This window comes from Molossus molossus, unplaced genomic scaffold (assembly GCF_014108415.1).
Source record: "Molossus molossus isolate mMolMol1 unplaced genomic scaffold, mMolMol1.p scaffold_m16_p_9, whole genome shotgun sequence".
NCBI classification, from domain to species: Eukaryota; Metazoa; Chordata; class Mammalia; order Chiroptera; family Molossidae; genus Molossus; species Molossus molossus.
The window spans coordinates 85,497,326-85,518,284 of record NW_023425403.1 but is presented as its reverse complement, the minus strand read 5'-3'; positions in this window follow the sequence as shown (position 1 = coordinate 85,518,284).

The window sequence follows — 20,959 nt, the reverse complement described above, 5'->3', positions numbered from 1 at the left end:
CTGTAGAACGTAAGCCCCACAAGGATAAGATTTTTGTCTGTTTTATTCACTGCTGTGTTCTCAGCACTGAGAACTACAGTTGGCACCCAACAGGTATTCAATATAAAGTTGTTAAATACATGAAAGAACACAAAGTTTTGCGTATTAACTTGCTTTAAAAATTCACAAAGTTGGAAGGCAATTTAAGGGTTGAGGCTGAATAACTTTTGCTTTTTAATATTTCTTGTCCCTGCCACTGTTAAAATATCCCTTTTTTATCTCTCCCGGCTGACCTCATACTTGCTGGACCTCTTTCATTGTCCCCTGGCTTCCTTTCATCAACTTTCTCTCACCAGCTTTCCATCCTCTTCTCAAATCTCACTGTTTCTCTCCTGCTTCTTAATCTCTGATCCCTCTTGGTAGTCTGTGATGCTGTCACCGAGAGTTCGTTGGTGTGTCAGAGAGCAGTCCTGGAGGTAGGAGGCCGTGACACAATTAAGTTATGGATAAAAGATTTTAAAAGTCATAGCTATTATTAATATAGAAACTATCAAGTGAGTCCAAACTGCCTAAATTCTTTAATGGTTTTGTAGAGCGGAGTCTCTGACAAACACGAGAAGATATGGTACATAATTTCAAATGGGGTACTCCCTTTAGATAATTCTTCCAAATCTGACAAATACGTCAGGACGAGGTTGGGAGGGAAAGCCTGGTGGGAACAGTACTCTATTGTGCCCTGGTTCCTGGCTCTTCCTCCTCCCTCATCTGCCTTCATTTGTTACGGAATTTGGAGCAAAGATAGTGTGCATCACCCAGAGTTTGGCCTCAGGGACCACATGGATCCTCTAACTTGAATGCTTTTGGCTTTACATTAAGACAGCCAAAAGAGTCCCTTAATGGGAACTCTGGAAAACAAGAGTCTTGCAATAACAATAAAAGGGCAAAAAGAAAAGAAACAAGTGAATTAAGGCAGCTCTAGAGGGCGTGTGGATAGACCAGTTGAGGTCCTTTTGGGAATCTTGTAGGAAGAACATAATCAGGTTGATATCTTTCATCTCAAGGCTACAATGCCTAAGCATTTGGGGAACACGGGCCACTACCTACCCTCCCAGTAGAGTGTCTGAGGAAGAAGGAGCTTAGTTAGATGCAGTGGAGAGGAAATCAGGACCGTGACAGTGGTCTGGGACCACGAATGGTTGATTTTGAAATAACAAGGGAGCCTCCCTCACAATGTCTCCAATTCTGGCTCTTGAGAAACATATGCCGGGCCCCTAGGGAGAGAGGCAGCAATCAGAAGTGAGTTAGTGAGGACTGGCTAGAAGAAACAAGGACACGGCTCCCTTCTGTTGTAGGGCTCTGTCGTGGAGGATAATGCGGTGGGGGCATGGAGTGATGCATAGGTGCGGAGGTGATGGATTTCACACTGAGGAAAAGGCCAACACTAGAAACATCTGGAATGTCAGTGCTGTGACCTAGGAGTCATGTAGTTACTCTGAGAGGGGTAGAAATCTTTGGAAACTATCTGGAAAAGATTTACAGGAGCTGCTTGCCCCTCCCACGCCTCAACATTGACCCGCTGATTGGAGTACATCTACTGCTTCATTTTTATTTCGTAGGCTCATTTCCACTTCCAGGTCTGTGTTGGGGAAATGGGTGTTGGACAGAGAAGTGGGTTTACGGACAAGCTCAGCTTTCTAGGAGTCTAGGTCCCATTTCTGCATCCTTCAGACAGTCCTGTACTTTGTCCATCTGCTCTTTGGCTCTGACAAAGAGGCCATCTGTGGGTACTTTTTAAGGACTTGCTACTGTTTGTCAAACATTGTGCTATCTGCTTTCCTAGTTTACTGAGTCATTTCCAAATTGCAGGAACTAGAAATCATTATGGTCCAAATTCTAACTGCTCAGGTTTGTACAGATAGTAAGATGCAGATCTGGATATAAACTTGTTCTGGTCTGTTTGGTTACAAAACCCAAGCATTTACCTGATTCTTGTGCAGATTTTTGGGGTGTTTATAAATCAGAGCACTTAGTACAGGGTTTGATTCATTGCAGGTACTCAAAAATATAAAGGGAACTTGGTCGATGTGGCTCAGTGGTTGAGCGTTAACCCATGCACTAAGAGGTCGCTGGTTCAATTCCTGGTCAGGGCACATGCCCAGGTTATGGGCCCCGTCCTCAGTGGGGGGCATGCAGGAGGTGGCCAATTGATGTTCTCTCTCATCGATGTTTCTATCTCTCTCTCCCTCTGCCTTCCTGTCTTTCTAAAATCAATAAAGAAAAAATTTAAAAAATATTAATATATATAAAGGGAAATATTCTTATTGTGTAAATAAGACTGGCCCTCACCCTTAGAGCCTTCAAAGCAGGTTTTCACCAGCCTTCTAGAGAATAGCTACAAAATATGGAAGGTAGGAAAATGTTTTAGGTCAAGCAGATATTGATGTGGCCTGAATTTATTTCCTAGAGTTAAATGTAGATATTCTCTCAGGTCAGTAAGTCTAGAAACTAGAGATATTGGCAAAGTGTCAGTGTGGGAAATAGTTGAAAAAAATCTCTATGTAAGCTAGCCTTAAGCCAAGCAGGATTTCTCGAGGTACCGACCTTCACATTCCTCCCAGGACCAACCATAAGTCCTTCAGGATCCCTGGCTTCTCTCTCCATCTCGCCTTCATCCCTGTTAGTCATCTATTATCCCCCTGACCGCAAGCCTAAGGCCAGATAGAGAAGACGAGTGCTTTATCTCCTGCTTAAGTCCTTTGGGAAGAAGATGTTTTGCTATCAACAGTCTCCTCTTCAAGACAAAAGGTCAAAGTTTATGTAAGACATGTTTGATTTTCAGAGTCTGAATCTACTTCGTCCTTCTTCCTGAGTGAGATAAATTGTGAAGTTTGCAAGGCACCTCATTTTACCTCAACCTCTCAGGGCTGCTCAGAGGTCAATTAGAAGTCAAGAGTGTTGTAATAACTGTGTATGGTGCCAGGTGGGGATTGAAAATATCGGGGGGACTCTTTGTTAAGTGTATGCTTGTCTAACCACTATACTGTACACCTGAAACTAATACAGAATAATATTGAATGTAAACTGTAATTGAGAAATAAAACTTTACAAAGAAAACTATAAAAAAAAAAGAAGCAGCATATGAAAAAAAATACTTTTGCAAATAACGTCGTAAAAAGAACAGAACTAAATGAGAAAGAACATTATAGATTTGAGTTCAAGACTTGCTTTGGAAATATTTTATGTTCGTTCCAAACAAGAGTTAAAAATATAATAGGCATTTTGACCCTGTCCCAAGGTCCCCCAACACCTCTTGACATTATGAGGGATCTTTATTTCTACATCCAAAGGATTCTTCTGAAATCTTACGGTGTTGAGACAACAGTGCTGCCCTGCTTCTCTGAGTCTCCACCTGGCAGAGAGGAGGTGGGCACACAAACGTGTGCCTGGCGAATGAGCTTGGGCTTTGTAAATGCCACGAGTCACAGAGCTGCATAGCCACCTGCTTTGTGGATGGGTTACGAGGGCTTGCATGACTGACGACATCTCATTTTTTTCTTCTTTGCATATCTCTCTGGGAAAAAAACATCAACTTGCTCGATAAAGATATTTTAAAGGAAAAAAAATGTATATATAATGGAAATGAATAAATACAAATGTTATTCACCTAGAAAATAAAATATCAATTCGAGCCACCAAAGGCAATTTTTTCTTAAACAGCACAGCTTCCTTGCGTTCCTGGAGTCTGTGGGGCAGGGCAGGGGTAGGCGTGTGGGCAGTCAGCTGGGAGTAGATGCTGTGCCAGTTTCTGTCCTCCGCTGGTCACCTGTTCTACCTGGCGAACTGGTTTGAATTTGCAAGAAGGGATTATTACATTCTCTCCCCTCAGGCAGGGCTAATAATTCCCCAGCCCCTCCAATTTTAGATTCCCTGGGTGTGTTCAGAGCAATTAGAAGTAAAGAAAACACCCAGTGCTTCTGCACTAATAAATTACGCAGTGCTCACCTAATTAATAAGGTAACCGTGCCCTGCCAAATTATAATCATAAGGTGTCAACCATTTACACAATCTACTCTTGAAGAATAGCAAGTGGAACTCAGTGAGTGCAATAAGGGGCATATCACAGGACCTCAGGCAGGCGCACCGAGTCCTGACTGGGGTGACGGAGGGCATGGGCTGTTTCTAGCAGCGGCCTGGAAATTAATGACTGAGCCTTTCCAAGGATCACAGTGTTTAGGGGTGTTAAGCGAGGAAGAATCAATCTTACCATTTTTGAGATAGTCCTATTAAATGCTGATAATTTTCCTTTTGGTGTCGCTGGGAAAGACTCATGACATACCATTATACATTAAGCAGAACAGTGACTGATAATTATGGGGAAATGAATCTATCTCCATAAACTGTTTCTCTAACAACTCCTGGTGGTTTGGAAAGGTAGCATAAGGCAACCCTGTGTAAATCTTGTTTTGTTGTGAAGCCCTCCCACCGAGGCATCGTGGATAATAGCAAGGTTAGAGCTTTCTGTTTCCTTAAAACATCAGTGGCTGTCCTTCAGCCCAGGGAAAAAGGCTGTGAAGATTGTTGTTTGATTGTAACATTTCTGTGTCAAGACTCAGTAATGATGTCAATAAACTGCAAAATGTACTCCTGAGGCTGCTTGCCCTGGAAAGCACCTATCCAAATATTCAGGCGTTGAGAAGCCTGATTCCGTTTTAGATCTCTGCAAATGAAGGAAAAACAAGGTATCGCTCTTTGTAAGAATACAGTTGCTAAGTGATTGCCTTAAAGGAGAGAAGCAACACATATGCTGTGTTTCTTCGCTACATGTTTTCTCTAACTTCTCCTGCTGAAACACCTTTGCTTTCTAACCCTCAGTCTCTTTTCTGTAGTTCCCCTTGTGCAACACTTAGTCATTTATGTGGGGTCTCAAGGAACTCCCGGGGCATGCTGTCATCACAGAGAACCCCCTAGGAAACACTGTTCATAACCAGACCTCCCATGAATGATCAGGAATGTCAGATCACACCTCCTGCTAGGGAGAACACATGAGGATGCTGTAATCTGCTGGAACTGAGCTGGGACTCCCAGGATCTTTGACCAGCTTTATTCTTCTACCAGAGTTTCAAGGAAACATATACCTCTTGGCTACTCAGAGAAAATCACAGTCTCCTGGTGAGTTAGGTGGGATCACTCAGAGGCACAAAACTCCCCTCCACTTGGCATTGGTAGGTCTAAGATGTGGGTAGAGAACAGTGTACTTCTAGAGTAAACCTTGACATGTAAGTAAGGCCAAGCCCTGAGGAAGGCATGTTAAGGCAGGACGGGGACTGGGAAAGTCCCCCCATCGCCTAGAACAGAGCTCGCCTAAGGGTTCAGTCGTATCCCCTACTAATTCATATGTTGAAATCATAACCCCACAATATCTGTGTATTTGACCTTATTTGGATATAGGGTCCTTGCAGATATAATTAGTCAAGATAAAATAATTAGGGTGGGCCCTAGTGTAACATGACTGAGGTTCTTATAAAAAGGGGAGATTTGGACACAGCCACGTTCAGGAGAACACCTGAAGATGAAGGCAGAGAGTGGGGTGATGCTTTTACAGTCCAGGCAACACCAAAGATTTCATGTGCATCTCTCTCTGCTCACCCCCAGAAGCTCAGGGACAGGCATGGAGCACATTCCCCCTCACAGCCCTCAGAAAGAACCCACCCTGCTGACACCTTGTCTCAGACTCCCAGCCTCCAGGACTGTGAGACGTTACATTTCTGTTGTTTAAGTCACTCAACCTGTCATACCTTCTTAGCACAGCCCTAGCCAATAACACAGGTACCATGCCAAACCCTCAGTAAAACCGAGGCACTGAGGCCCCCTACTCCTGAATTGTTTCGAGGGATTCAGTCAAATACTTAGTACAGTTCCTGACACACATTCAAAGCTGAATCCACTTTGGCTATTGTTATTACCTAATTATTATACCTATCATTATATCTGTCTGAAGATTCTCCCTATTCCCCCTTCTGTAATTCTCAACACAGTTAGAATATTAAGTTCTGATGTTGGTTGAAAGCTAACTCCCTCAACTGTGCAGAATGATTCATGGGTTTATAAACCCGAGTTTTAATTTCAGAGCTGAGTTAAGGAGATCGAGGCTGCCATTGTGCCGGTGTGGGGAAGCGGGATGTAATGTAGTGTAATACACTTCCCCTGGGAGAGGGCAGGACGGGCGCCTCCCCCAACTTAATCTTTAAAGCTACTTATGGAAGGCTTTTGTTGAAACAGATAAGGTTCCTGCAATTAAATTACCATACGTTAAAAAGGTTTCACTATGATGTGATTCTATTATTAAAATAGGCAGCAAATAAGCAGAGCAGGCTCCCTGGCTGCAAGCTGCATCGCTGAGGCCAGTGTTCTTCGTAACAGGTGAACGACTATTAACCTGCAGATAGCTCCAAAATAACATGTCCTCAAAAATATGTAAATGGTACGTTGTGTTCCCTAGCTCCTTCAAGAGGAAAGGCAACCACGGAGAAGGCTGATCTTATGAAAAAACATGCCAGGCTTCTACTGGCTGCTAAAAACTTCACTCTGTTGAGGGAAGGAGAGAGGCTGACTCTGGGTAGCTCAAAGCCTTTGGGATTAGGGAGGTTTTGATGCTTTCCTAGCTCTGGACTCCTAGCTGGTCCAGGTTGGTCATCTCTATCATCCTCCATCAGCCAGTCTCCCTATCTCGAAATAAGGCATTTGTCTTCTGAAAGACTGTTTGGATCCCAGTGAAACTTAGTGGACCCAGACAAATGGAGAGCCTTCTCAGGAGCGCGTCATAATTCTCCATGTGCAACCTTTTTATGGTTGGCAGGAGCCGGTTTTGTAGACTTCGGGTTGCCAATTTGAGATAGCCTCAGAGATACTCAAATAAATACTGACCCAAATTTAAAGTATGAATTTCTGAAATCGGTATCCTTGCTTAACCAAATTGATCTTCCTTTAAAATGTGTTTCTTTTGTGAGGTTTTTGTCTACATCAACTCACTAGAAAAAAGCTTCCGAATTTTTCAAATCTGGTTTTATTTTGCACTTGCTATTTGAGAAAGTAGCTGTTGGGAATAATAACTAAAATACAATTATATTAGACAAATGGTTGTTTCCAACCAATGTGCCGCAGGAAATAATCAATAGCCCCACTGTTGGAAAATCAAATATGTTGACATTAATATTACTATTGTTTTTCTCTTTCCACTAACATTTTAGGTTGTACTTCTACAGCATTAATTGTTTGAGGTTAGCAATCTTATTTCCAATGTGTCTTAGAAATTCAGTATTCATATTTTCTAAGCTGCTAATTGTTGTCTCCTGCATATGTTATATAATTTCATTAGAGCTTGTGTTTGTTTGCATATGTATAATTTCTTTTCAGTAATAGGAGGTCAGTGCATTTTAATGTATTTATCTGTTGGCATATGTATATTTTTCTCTTCTCACTAATAGGCATACCTGTATGTTTGTGTATTTATATATTTTATGGCAATGCTTGCTATTAGTTAAAATGCACACATTTTATTTTCTAAACATAGTTTATTTTTATGCATTTAATATATTAAAAATTATCCACGGAACAAGAAACCAAAAAGCATTAGTAAATATCCAGCTGAATTACCCATGGCAGCAAGCGTCTTCATTGTGGGAATTCTCCCCAAAATAACGTGGAGTCATTTCTGCCATGGGCTGCCCATTTTCTTTAATCATGGCAATATTGTCACATACCCTTCTGCCTATGCTTGGCACAGTCTGTGTCAGTGATGTATTTGAAAAAGGTTCATAAGCTCAGAATTTTTTGATTCAGTGGTGAGAGCTCTTCAATTTAAATTAAACATTTGTATTATATTTCAGGCACATACAATCTGGTTACGAGTTAAAAGCCTCTGTACCCTCCTACCCCTTCCCAGGCTCCACGTCGCCCAGGTCTGTGCGCCCAGCTAACCACCTCCAACTACATCCCCACAGCTCTGAGCAGAACCACTATAGTTGTGGTATGTTGGCTCCCAGCTCTCTGAAGAAGGTTAACGCACCACTGGGGAGGACGGAGGCTGGCGTGCCCAGTGTTTTCTGTCTCTATTAGTTCTCGCTATTACTAGTTCTCCAGGTGGTTATTTGTATAACTCTGAATACTGTGCTTTTATACCACAATGTACTGATTTTAGACAGTATCTATTGCCACCCTCTCATAACAGATGAGGAATATAGCATACTTACACCAGCCTGTGTCTTTCTTTTTACTCATATCACTTTGCTACTTACTATTTTTAGATCCTACTGGCTACCTTTATGATTTCAGGTAATGACTTAAACCTCTATTTCTTGTCTGGCCAGTGTGGCTCACTGGTTGAGTGTTGACCCATGCACCGAGAGGTTGCCAGTTTGATTCCTAGTCAGGACACATGCCCAAGTTGTGGGCCCGATCCCCAGTGAGGGGCATGCAGGAGGCGACCAATCGATGTTCTTTCTCATCGATGTTTCTGTCTCTCTCTCCCTCTCACTTCCTCTCTCTCTAAAATCATTAAAGGAAAAAAAAAAGTTTTTTAAATTAAAAAAACAAAAAACCTCTATTTTTTGATATATCAAACATAAGCAATGTCTCTTGATGCCGTATTGTGTAAGATGAAATATATGTTTTTCTTTTACCAAATTCTATCAACGAGACCATTATTTTTTACATTATAGAGTTACAACATTTCAACATTGTGAGGCTGAATTTAGGTATAGGGCTTTTATTTTTTTTTTTAAGGCAAGTGAGTTCTTTTAAACTAGATTTTTTTTTGGCATTGGGAAATTTTATTTTTATTTTCTGAAAATTATTATCTATCTTTTATTTTTTTCTAGTTTGTCCTTCTGGGACTTTGATTAGATGAATATATTGGATATCTTGGAGTGTTGTTTTCATCTCTTCCTAATTTTGCTCTGTGTTTTGGGAAATTGCCTCACCTTTGTCTTCTATGTCTTCTGAATTTTTCATTCTGTGATCAAAATTTTCATTTCCAGTTTCCTCAGATTTCTATTATTCATAGAATCCTCTTCTAATTTATGGCTGAATTATCTTTTCAAATCTGAGTTTACTAATTATGTAGAAAAGTTGTCTTTTATTCCTAAACTCTATGTCACTTGGGATCACTTTTCCAGCTTATTTACCTTCATCATTCTCTCCGGTGTCTGGAGTTCCTGGACTGTTCGTATTGACGTCTTCAGCTCCGGGTAGCTGGCAGGGCCGTCGGCTGGCACTGTGTGGGTGTGTTTCCCCAGAGTGCTTGCAGAATGTAAGGACTGGCTGCGGCTGCAGTGTCTGTGGGCCAGCTGTGTGAGCCGCAGCCTCCCAAACGGCTTATTGAGGTTCTTCAGAGAGCTGATCGCCTGCTTCCCTCTGAGGACCAGTGGTACAGAGTGGCAAGGAGTTCCCAGATCGATGTTCTCCTCCTGCTCACACGTTCAGAGTCCAGGTCTCTCCGTGATCCTGTGATGAAGGGTGGCTTCTACTTCCACCGCAGCCCTCTCTTAAGCCATCCTCTGCTCAGGTTAAACTTCAATAGGGTTCTGTTTATTTCTATCTTTCAAAAACTCGGCAGTGTCCCCCAGTGAAGATTAGCTTCCTATTCACAATGCTTTTTTTGGTCAATTTTGTTTTGTGTAACATTTATGCTATTTCATTATGATTTGATTTTTTTTTTTGGAGAATGTGGGGGTTAATGTGTGTGCTCAGTCTGCCTTCAGAAGTCCCCTGTGATGTAGACACAATCGATGACTCTCTCAGGGTGCAGCTCTTGGGAACACTGGCTTTTCTACAATTTCTTCCTGCTTCTTTCAGAGGGAGCATCAAAGCCCAGATCTGCTCCTAGGACTAGATTTCAAATGAGAACTGTACTCTTTGTTATGGAAAATGTGAACAGCAGTAGAACTGTTGTAAAGAGAATAGTGTGATGAACCACCACTTGGCTGTTACCCAACTTCAACAAAAATCTCACCGTCAGTCTTGTTTCCTCTTCACCTTTATCCACTATCATCTACATGGAATTACTTTCAAGCAAATCTTAGACATCACACCAGAATAAAAATGAGCAATATGGGGATAGATTTTCAAGCCAGACTTCAGAGTCTACTTTGCCTCCTCCCGCCCCACTCATGCCCTGCTATTAGGTGAGCAGCCTCATATAGTCATTGATGTCTGGGCTGCTCCCCTTGACCCTTGACCTACATAGACACAAGAGATAGCATGAATAGCTGAGAGTGAATTTTCCCACTTAATTCTATTTTATTTTTTTAAATGAAAGGGTAAGTCATTCAATTAATATTTATAGAGACCGAAAGCAGTTAAGTAGACTATAATAACTTTAAAACAATATATAAAGCTGCTTCTTGTAAGCAGTAGAACCGTTGTTTTCCTCTGGGCTTCTAGCACCTCGTAGGCTTTTTATCTGCTTATTGGAAGCACCACGACAGTACCTAGAACAAAATAGGAACTCAGTGATTGGTCTTGATGCACTGTTAGACACTTCCAAATAGAGATTATTTCAGAATTTTAAGTTTGTTTAACCTCAGAGCCATCTTCCTTGAGGGAACAGAAAGAGCCGAGTATTCAAGCCAGTGCTAACTGAAAGCTTCTAAGGCAGCTTGCATTAGAGATTCACATAAAAAGCCAAGTGTGGCCTTGAGAGAAAATATTTCTGAAGGTAACTGGCATCATCCTTTGTCTCTGGCCTAGAAAAATAATCCTACCTAAAATAAAAACAAGTCTTAATGACACGTAATGTCAGATGTGTCTCAGTATTATCATCTTCTTTTAAAGTTTCAGTTATCATGTCTATATAAAAAATTCCCACATATCTCTCTTTTCAGCTCAGATTTGTCACTCAAATTGCAGGCTTTTTAGCTGCTTATTGGAAACAACCATGACAATACCTAGTGTACAATAGGAACTTCAATAGTGAACTTGATGGACTATTAGACACTTCCAAATAGATATTATATCAGAATTTTAAATATTTTTCAACCTCAAAGCCATCTTCTTCCGATTCCACAGGTCGCTAGTGGTGCAACTCTAATTGTTGGTTGAGCAGGTGCTAATTGTGGTTCCTCCCTGTCCCTTGCTCACCACACCCAATTATCTACCAAGGCCTGGGTTTCCTTTCTCGGCATTTTCTCCCATACACACTTTCAATTTCCACATTTACTGCCTTAATTCATCCCCTCATTAACACCTGGCTGGACTAGGGCAGGGGCCCCCCTCTCACCTTCTATCCTGAGACTGTATCTACCGTGGCTGCTATTCACACTGGCCGGAAACCTTCAGGGATTCCTCATGGCCTGTGAGAGGAAGCCCAGTGCCTTTATCTGGCACTGCGGGCTCTGCACACTGGAAAACCAGCCTACCTTTGCAGCCTTCAGGTCCCTTATCTCAACATAATCACTTTGTTTATTTGATTTTCTTCTTTATTGCCTGCCATTCCCGCCGGAGATAAGCCTCATAAGGCTTATTTCATCTACTACCGTATCCTTCCATCCACAATGCCTAACACAATGTTGAATAAAAATATATTAAATGAATGAATGTTTGCCACTCCACTCTGTAATTCTACACTGAACCAATCTCAATTCCTTACTGTGCCCACAATTACAAAATGGTATTGACTACCTCTTCATTTTGGCTTCTGCTCTTCTTTCTCTTTGGAATGTTCCTATCATCCTCATGTCTACCTTCAAGACCCCCCTCAAAGTCTATATTTTGCACACTGCCGTCCCTGGTCTGCCCTCCAAAGGTCCTGGTACTTTATTTGGACAGTCTCAGAACACTTATCACCTGCTGCCTTACGCTGGACTTGTTTAGGCATGTATCTGGGTGTTCTGTTAAAAATTGTAAACTAGAGGTCATGTCTTCACGTGTGGAAGCATGACTCCTATTTTTTGGTGTCTCCACAATTGTGGTTCCCACTAAGGACGTTTGAGTCACTCACACTTGCATTCACTCGTAAATGAGAAGTTGAGATCTATAAATATTTCACCCTTTCCTTCTCCACTTACTCTCCAAATCCCAACTATGTTCTTTATAATGTCAATCACTGACTGGCCATTGAGTTTTCTTCTATTTTCTGTACATTATATATTTATGATGTGGTGAAATTCATCACTGGCACGGGGATTTGCTGACCCAACACAATGTGTTTTTAGACTCAAACTCTTATAATTGACTCTTGGGTTTCTGTTCACTCATTATTAATCTGGATAGATTCATGCTACTGAAACCGAGCTCCAGCTCTGAGAAAAACACTGTGTGGAACAGCTTCTGAATTTCATGCCCTTAATTTGAAATTGCATTAGACTCTCTAAGGTGTGAAACATGGGAGTCAGGAGCCAGCTCAGCTACCTGCTAGCACTATAACTTTGGCCAAATTACTTTCCCTCTCTCTGTCTCAGCTTTCTCACCTGTGAAGTGGGGACAATGATAGGCCCTCATTCACAGGTTTGTTGTGAGGATCTGATGACTTAATACAAATACATCAAGTGTGCCTGATATGCTGGAAGCAAGCAGACAATAAAAGTTCACTTTTTTGAGGGATAGCCATTGGGGGGAAAAATTCATTTAAGGAGCTTATCAAGTCCTGGGCAAGGACCTCAAAATCCTAAATTAGATGTGGGGGCCAGTACAACCTCTCTGACTGGAGCTTTACTCCCTACAATGGCTTTAGGAAAAGCTTCAATTCTTTTTTTTTTTTTTTTATCTTCATCCGAAGATATCTTTGCGTTTATCTTCAGATAGAATGGAAGGGAGAGAGGGGTGAAGAGAGAGAGAGAAACATCCATGTGAGAGAGACACATCGACTGGCTGCCACCCACATGACCCCAGCCGGGGCTGGGGACAAACTGCAATCAAGGTACGCACCCTTAGTGGACATCTAAGAGAGAGACTGGGGGAGCCAGGATGATGCGAGAGGTCCCCTGGGGCAGTGTAGCAACTGTATACTAGTTAGCATAGAAGTGGTGAACCGTGTTATAACCGCTGGGCTCCATGGCTGTTCTTAACCGCAGAATTGTCTTGACTGTGGCCCAGCCTATCTCCTCTGTCAAAACACTTGCCCTACTCATCAAATTGTTTATTTTCTTGTTCATATTTTCTGCCAAACTTTGAGTTCTAATCAATATACCCTATTAATGATTGTCTTAGGTGCTATCTCCTGAAAGTGATGCCAGAGTCAACGGCTTGATGCAGATAGATTCTTTGAAAATTGATCCAGGAAAAAGAAGTGAAGGAGTCGGGAGAGGAAGAGGATGAAGAAGAAAAGCCCATGTTAAGGGTAGGTTTTCTAAGTCACTGTGATAAGCAATGGGGGTTTAATTCTGTCCTGGTAGCAAATGGAATTCCTCTCAAATTGGTCTTCTCAAGGAGGGAAGTCTAGCACTTTTATGCCCAGGTTCACATCTTCTTGGTTTTAGGGAGCATTTACTCCCTTGCACTCCATTCATGTATGTGTGGACAGAGGAGACTTAATAACATTAGGAAAGGTCCTCGGGCAGTAAGCAGAAAGGTACTGGAGTATGCATGAGGTGGGCACATCAGTGGAGTGTGAGTCTGTACTTACACAGAATTGTCCACTGTAGCGACCACTGAAATCTGAGGTGGCAAGAAGGAATTTGATCTTGGGCACCAGAGGTACCTATTATCTCTGGTACGTTTACACTGGAACTATAAACCCGAGCTTTCTTTCGTGTTAAAAAAATGTATATATCTTGCTAAGTTCCATGCTTTTCATGATCTTCCGCAACTCTTTCTCAGTTGCTTCTCTCCTATATACTCAAAGACTTGACAAATAAATGTTGAATATCTATCACGCGAGAGATTTTATTGATGGTTCCTATAATATGGTGATGGTAAGAACCAGTTCTTGCCCTTCACAGAGCCTGAGAACTCTCAGGTCCCGACCCAGGGCTGCATAAATGGCTCCGGAGCATTGCACGTCGTTTCCAAGGCTTGAAATGGTGGGTTAGTAGAACACTGGATGGGCTGATGTTCCTTGAACCCTGGTTTTTGTTAACCATTCATTGCCTAGCTCTCTTCACATCTTGAATGGAAATTATGTGACCTATCTTTTAGTACCTTAGGACTATGTTGAGAGGACAAAGAGACGTAATGTCCATGTAAGCAACATATTAAATAGAAGTTTAATGTAGCACTGTCAGTGTCCTCTTTTTGAAAATGTGAATCAACAAATGAAATAAGAAAACAACTTAAATGTATGACAGTATTGAAAATCTCCCATCTCTCCACTTTTGAGACTTTGAGGTTAAGATTTATCAAGTATATGTTAATTAGAAACTAAAAAACAGGAAAGTCCAGCCCTGGCTGGTTTGGCTCAGCAGTTAGAGCGTTGGCCCGTGGACTGAAGAATCGCAGGTTCGATTTTGGTCAAGGGCACATACCTTGGTTGCGGTTTGTCCCTGGCCCTGATCGGGTCATGGAGGAGGCAACCAGTAGATGTGTCTATCTCATGTGGATGTTTCTTTCTCCCTCTTTATCTCTCTCTCTCTCTTTCTCCCTCCTTCCCATGCTATCTGAAGGTAAATGGAAAAATATCCTCAGGTGAGGATTAAAAATAATAATAACAATTTAAAAAACCCAGGAAAGTCCAGCTCAGGTTTATTGTGATGTAAACCAATCCCCTACCATGGTCTTCCTTAGGATAAGAGAAGAGAAAGGGAAGACTGTTTACCGAGCATTTGCTAACTACTAGTGTGCACCAGGCACTTCACAGTAGTGATCTTGCAAAGCCATACATGGCTGCATCTTGCCTTTGGTCCCTACCTTCCTGATGCTGTCCTTAGAGCCTCTAAGTGATTCTTTTCCCTTTGTCCTGTTTCACTGCTCAGTGCTCAATGGATGTAAGACTTCTCGCCTTTTTCTTTCTTCCTTTTTTTTTTTTTTTTGCCATTGTTATACCTTCTTCATCCCATGATTTTATACTCTGAGTAAGGCTCATGTATTTAAAACACCATTCCTATCAAGGTATGAATGAAGGATACTAATAGTATGAGAACTTTGTATCCCAATTCAAATAGTAATTCCAAGGCTGAGAATTTTAGGTAGTAGCATTCAGGGAGAGATAAATTTGGAGGACAAAGTGAAGATTATGCTCCTTCTCACGCAACAGCACACACAGTGCCTTTCTACAGGGCTTGCCCTGCTTACATCGTAATGTCAAGCAACAGGGACATACTTTGACTCTATGAGAAGGCAGACTTCCCACCATCGTTTTCATTCTCATGTGTCTCCCTGCAGTAAGGCAATGACCTTTGCATGTGTTAACATGTGACATTAGCAAAAGTAAGAAGAGCACAGGAGAGAAAAGGTCTCCTGAAGCCAACCACATTTTACTTATGAGTTCCCTACGTTTCTAGGTAAGTGGAGATAGTCTTAATAATAGTATTTTTTTTTTCTCTCTGACTCTACTATTGGCCTGGATTTCCAGACGACTAAGGCAGTCTTTGGTAAAGGGATAATGAATGATAATTCTGACCTCAAATACTGACAATGCTATCTCTGTCTCAGACTCATTCATATAGTTTTCAAAAATGATTTTTAAAAAAGGATTATATAGTTGAATAATTCAGTTCCCCTATTGCAATATACATTTCTATAATAATTATCATTATTCAAGTGCCTTCCACACCCACACACATATATATAGCACAAATTTCCACCTTTCTTAAAACCCATTGTGAGGACTGAGAGACAATCACAAACATCATCCTATTAAGTTTAAGTTCTAGTTAAAACATTTTGCTGTAGGAACTGTTCATTTTTATGACCTGAAACTACACTCAAGTGCCACTGGGTTTGGGTTTTAACAACAGTGTCAAACCTACAACATCAACAGAATTTATTTACTTTTGTTTTCCAGAACTCTACCACTGGCTCAAACTTTGAGTTGAATTTCACAATTAATTTTTTTATTTTCTAGACAAGGGCACATTTTTTAAAAGATGTGTTTTATGATTTTATTACTTAACATTTCTGATGAGGAACAGAACATTAGGTGAAACACCACCAGTTCTTAAGAAAACTTTTGACTTTTATACTGTATTACAAAATAGATTCAAGTGCGGCTTCTGTGGCTCAGTGGATTGAGCGTGGTCCTATGGACTGAGAGGTCCTGGTTTGATTCCTGGTCAGGGCACAAACCCGGGCTTCAGACTCAATCCACAGTAGGGAGCATGCAGAAGGCAGCTGATCGATGTTTCTCTCTCTCTCTCTCTCTCCCTTCCCCTCTCTCTCTCTCCAGAATCAATAAAAACATATTTAAAAAACAAAGAAACAAAATAAGATCAAAATCTGTAAGATATAGAATCTTATACATTACTAGTTACAAAATTGTCAACTAAAAATGTTATTGATCCAAAATGACTGGAGGGAAGACCAGCATCGGTCAGAGAAATTCCAGGGACTCCTGTGGTTTGTACAGCATGCTGTTCCCTCCAGGGTGAAAGCGTCTACCTCCTTGTTGTGGAAATACATTTAAATAAACTCTAATGAGAGCAGGTGCTGCATATTTTTCTCCTTTTCTAACTAGAATTTGCTTTGATTGTACTTTGCAGATGTCAGTAGAGAACAATGACCGAGCAGTTATTTTTTTCATTCCTTCAGAACACAAGACATATTATTTGAAACAAAATTTGTGATCAAACATGTGTGGTGAATCCTATATCCAATGCTACTCAGAGAGTGGTCCTGTCTGTGACATAATACATATAAACCGGGAGAGAATCGTGTAGAAATTTCATAGAAATTCACATCTATTAAACCTAGTAATAAAATTAACTGTATTTTGAATGCATTTATTGTTTTTACTTCAGTTTTCTAATAAATTGCTATTATTATATTTTAGTAAAATAATGGTCCTCTATGAACTGGGGAAAAAAAACCCAAAACTGATTCTTTACCACAAATAGAGGAACACTGATACATACTTTCTTTTTTTTTTCTTCTTTTTAAGAGAATATATTTTATTTATTTTTATTTTTGTTACAGAAGTTTCTCCTCTTCCCCCCATTGACACCCTCCTCCCAATCCAGCTTCCCCTGCTCCCCAGCATTATTGTCTATGTCCATGGTTACACATACATGCATATAAGTTCTGTGGTTTATCTCTTCCCTTCCCCCGTCCCTCTATTCTGAGGTTTGTCAGTCTGTACCCTACTTCTATGTCTCTGGGTCTCTTTTGTTCATCAATTTATTTTGTTCATTATATTCCAAATAAGTGAGATCATGTGATAGTTGTCGTTCTCTGATTGATACATACTTTCATTCCCCCTTAGAGATTCACAATATATAATATGTAGTAAATTAAAGGCTCTGAGAAGTCATTCAGTAAAGAGATTCATTTAATTCAGTGTTTCTGAGAAAACAACTTGAAATGTGTTACAGTACATAAATCTCCTCTCTCTCCAATTTTGAGACTTTGAGGTTAAGATTATAAAATGCATGTTAATCTCAAACTACCAAACAGGGAAGCCTTATAACTTTTTTTCTTTTAGGGAGGGCGGGGGTTACTTCTATTAACATTTTATTTAATTAATGTTTCACATAACACATTTTGAGAAATGTTGAGTTATAATGAGTAATGTGTATAAAACACTTTATCTTTTTTTAAAGCATAGTAATGTATCATCAAAAACATAAAAGTGGAGTCAGTAGGTAAATGCCACATAGTAACGTGATGCCATCTTATATTCATAAAACAAGTAGAACCTATTCATGCACTGCTAAGGTATTGGAAAGAGTTAATCCATGTAAGGATGAACTAATTTTACTTTAGATAAGGAATAAGAAATAAAACAGTAGGGGAGGAAGATTTGGACTCTTTGATTACATAAAAAATAGAAGGACACTGCACCCCAGTTCCACACATGATGTGTTGGGGTTGGCGACCGCGTTGCTAATCAGGAGGCTGATCGCTAACATTATGAATTAACCAAACAAGAAATCAAACTTCTTGTATTCCCAATGATAGAGGATCATACTATCTTGTTCCAGTGACAAATAATCTGAACACGGTCAAATTGAAACTGCAGAAAATAAAACAAGAGCATAATTAATTATTTCAAGTGAGGAATTTAAAGTAAAGGCACACAGGGATGGCAGTGATGTCTCCTGGAGAACATAGGATGGCAGCTCACCCAACAGGGTGGTGTTTCCGTGAGGGATTCCCTGTGCTTTTGGGGTTAGCTGTGGCCCATCAACACTGGAAACATGATCTTATTAGTACTTTACAAATGACAGGTGTTGGGATGTTAATTAGTGATATCAATGCTCACAACAACCCTGAAGATTAAATTCAGATAATTGGAAGAACAGTGATGAAGAGTACACATTCCAGATGTACGTTTCCTAGGATTAGATCCTGGCATCTCTACTAGCTAGTTGTATGACCTTGGATAAGTGACTTAGTTCTCAGTCCTGTTGAGAGGACTGTACAAGATAATAGATGTAAAATGCTTAGACTGTTGTCTGGTGTGCAGTGAGCAACAGCGAATGGTGAGTTACTATAATTTATGTTGATAAATTCAATGTCAAGTGGACTATATTCAAATTGGCTTGATTAGCTCATCTCACCTTGTAGGCAAGCCACATAGGAAGCCAAATTATCAACAGCTGCTTAGTGATCACGGCACTGCAAGGAGTTAGTTCTATTTGCATGCTTTATAGCACGAGTCTAGGAACACATGGTGTGCCCATCCATTTCTGCACCCTTCAGATCAGGTTCATGGATACAGCTGGCTAACAGCTTCTACTATGTTATGGTGAGAGTTCCTTTCCTGAGACATATTCTGCGTTTTTCATGGTAAGTCTCTATGCCTATGTTTTGAACCCCTTTTTGATTATTTTAGAGTGCAATGTTGTCTAAGAGGACGACCTTATTTCCATGATCACAGAAATCATCTTACTGTGGCCCCACTGTGTTCTTACCCCCTATGAGATATGTATGTACTAGATTCAAAGTGAATCTGACAGTGAAGACTGAGAATTCTATTACAAACAACCTATACTTCAAAGAAGGAGGTTGTGTAGGAGAACAAGCATGTCACATGGTTTGTCACAATGAACAGTGGCCTTAGGCTCCTGCTTTCCATGCAGGAGAAGACCTACCAGTGCTGCTGATGCTGCAGAATGTGCTGGCCACCATGCAGCTCCACCATGCTGGCCTCAACCTCAGTGCTTTGGGGATGCTACATAGGGACCAGCGCACCCTGCAGAAAGCTGTGCAGAACAGCCTTGACGGGGAGCTGCTCAACTGCTACCTGTACCTGAGCACCATGGAGCGCCTCGAGCTGGGCAAGACGTTCGGCACCACACCCAACATCATGGATAACATGTCAGACAGGCTGCGTCACTGCCCCTTCTGGACTCCTGGATGCAGCCACTGTCCCTGTGCCCTGCCCCATCCCCTTTCTGTACAAAACCCAAGAAAAAAGATTTGTCTGATTCAAGAAAAAAATCTCCATCATTTCTACTTGGCAACAAACCTCCTGCATCACAAATTAATTTAGGGCTTTCATCAAGTGTAGTCTAGACAGTATGTGTCTACCCAAATCCCAACAAATAACTTGATTTTCCTCCAACCCAAAACTTCCTCCTAAAGAGAAAAAGTGAAAGTATGTATGATGAAGCAAGTTCAGTGTCCAATATCTTCATCAAATCAGGTCTAAATTTTATGATGCAAATGCCAGACTTCACAGGTCAGCGAGCATTTCCAAATTGTATACAGGCTTCCTATATCAGATTTGTGCAAAGGAATTGATTTTGGTGGTTGGAATGAGGCCATTTTAGTCTTGCTGCAAGCTTTGCAGAAATAATAGTGCTATATTAGAAGATAAATTATAAATAGATTACTGTTTTTAGGTATTATTCAGAATGTTAACTAATATAATGGGCTTTCTATTTCAATCCTAAATAGCAAGTGACAACCTGATTTTTGAGGTTCTCTGTGCCTGTTGGCAGCTGGGTGGATTCCAGGCAAAGCAGTGCTGTCTGGCTGACAGACACATCATGTCTGATTCTTAACCTTTGTTTTCTTCCTTTTGGGTCTTCTGTGCCTGTTATTGACAGGACAGCCCAAGGTCGCAGACAGGGCCATTGATGTCTGGTAGGTTTCACCACTGGGAAGTGCGGAGAGATGTGTTTCCAAAATGAAGGTTCGTGGTGTGTTTTACCTTGGTGTGAGATTTTAATTAGCAGAAACATTGGAATGTATGTAATGCATCCCACTCAACCTCCTATACATAATGCACCTGTGCCCTTGTGGATTTTCTCTCAGAAGGGAAATTTTTCCTAATTTCTCAGCTTACCCCTTCTAGGGGGTCTTGAGGGCTTTGTGCAGCACATACTGGCACTCTGTCTGTTTTTTTTTTTTTCTTAATTCTCACTCAAGGATATTTTTCCATTTATTTTTAGACAGAGTGGGAGGGAGGGGGAGAGAGAGAGAGAGAGAGAGAGACATCAATGGGTGAGAAAGACATATCGAATGGTTGCCTCCCGCAGGACCACGACCAGGGTTGGGGACAAACTGCAACCCAGGTAAATGCCTTTGGCAGAAATCAAACCCTAGACTCTTTGGTCTCAGGGGCGATGCTCTAACTGCTGAGCCAAACCAGCCAGATTAGGCACTGTGTCTTTTAAAGGGGCCTTCCAAAAAACAGGCAAAGACATTTGAACACATGGAGGCTAAATAGAATGTTACTAAGCAATGAATGGGTTACCGAGGAGATCAAGGAAGAAATTAAAAACTTCCTGGAAACCAATGAAAATAAACACACAACACAAAATCTATGGGATTCAGCAAAAGCAGTTCTGAGAGGAAGTCTATAGAACTACAGGCCTACCTCAAGAAACAAGAAAAATTTCGAATAGACTATCTAACCTCACAGCTTAAAGAACTAGAAAGCAAACAA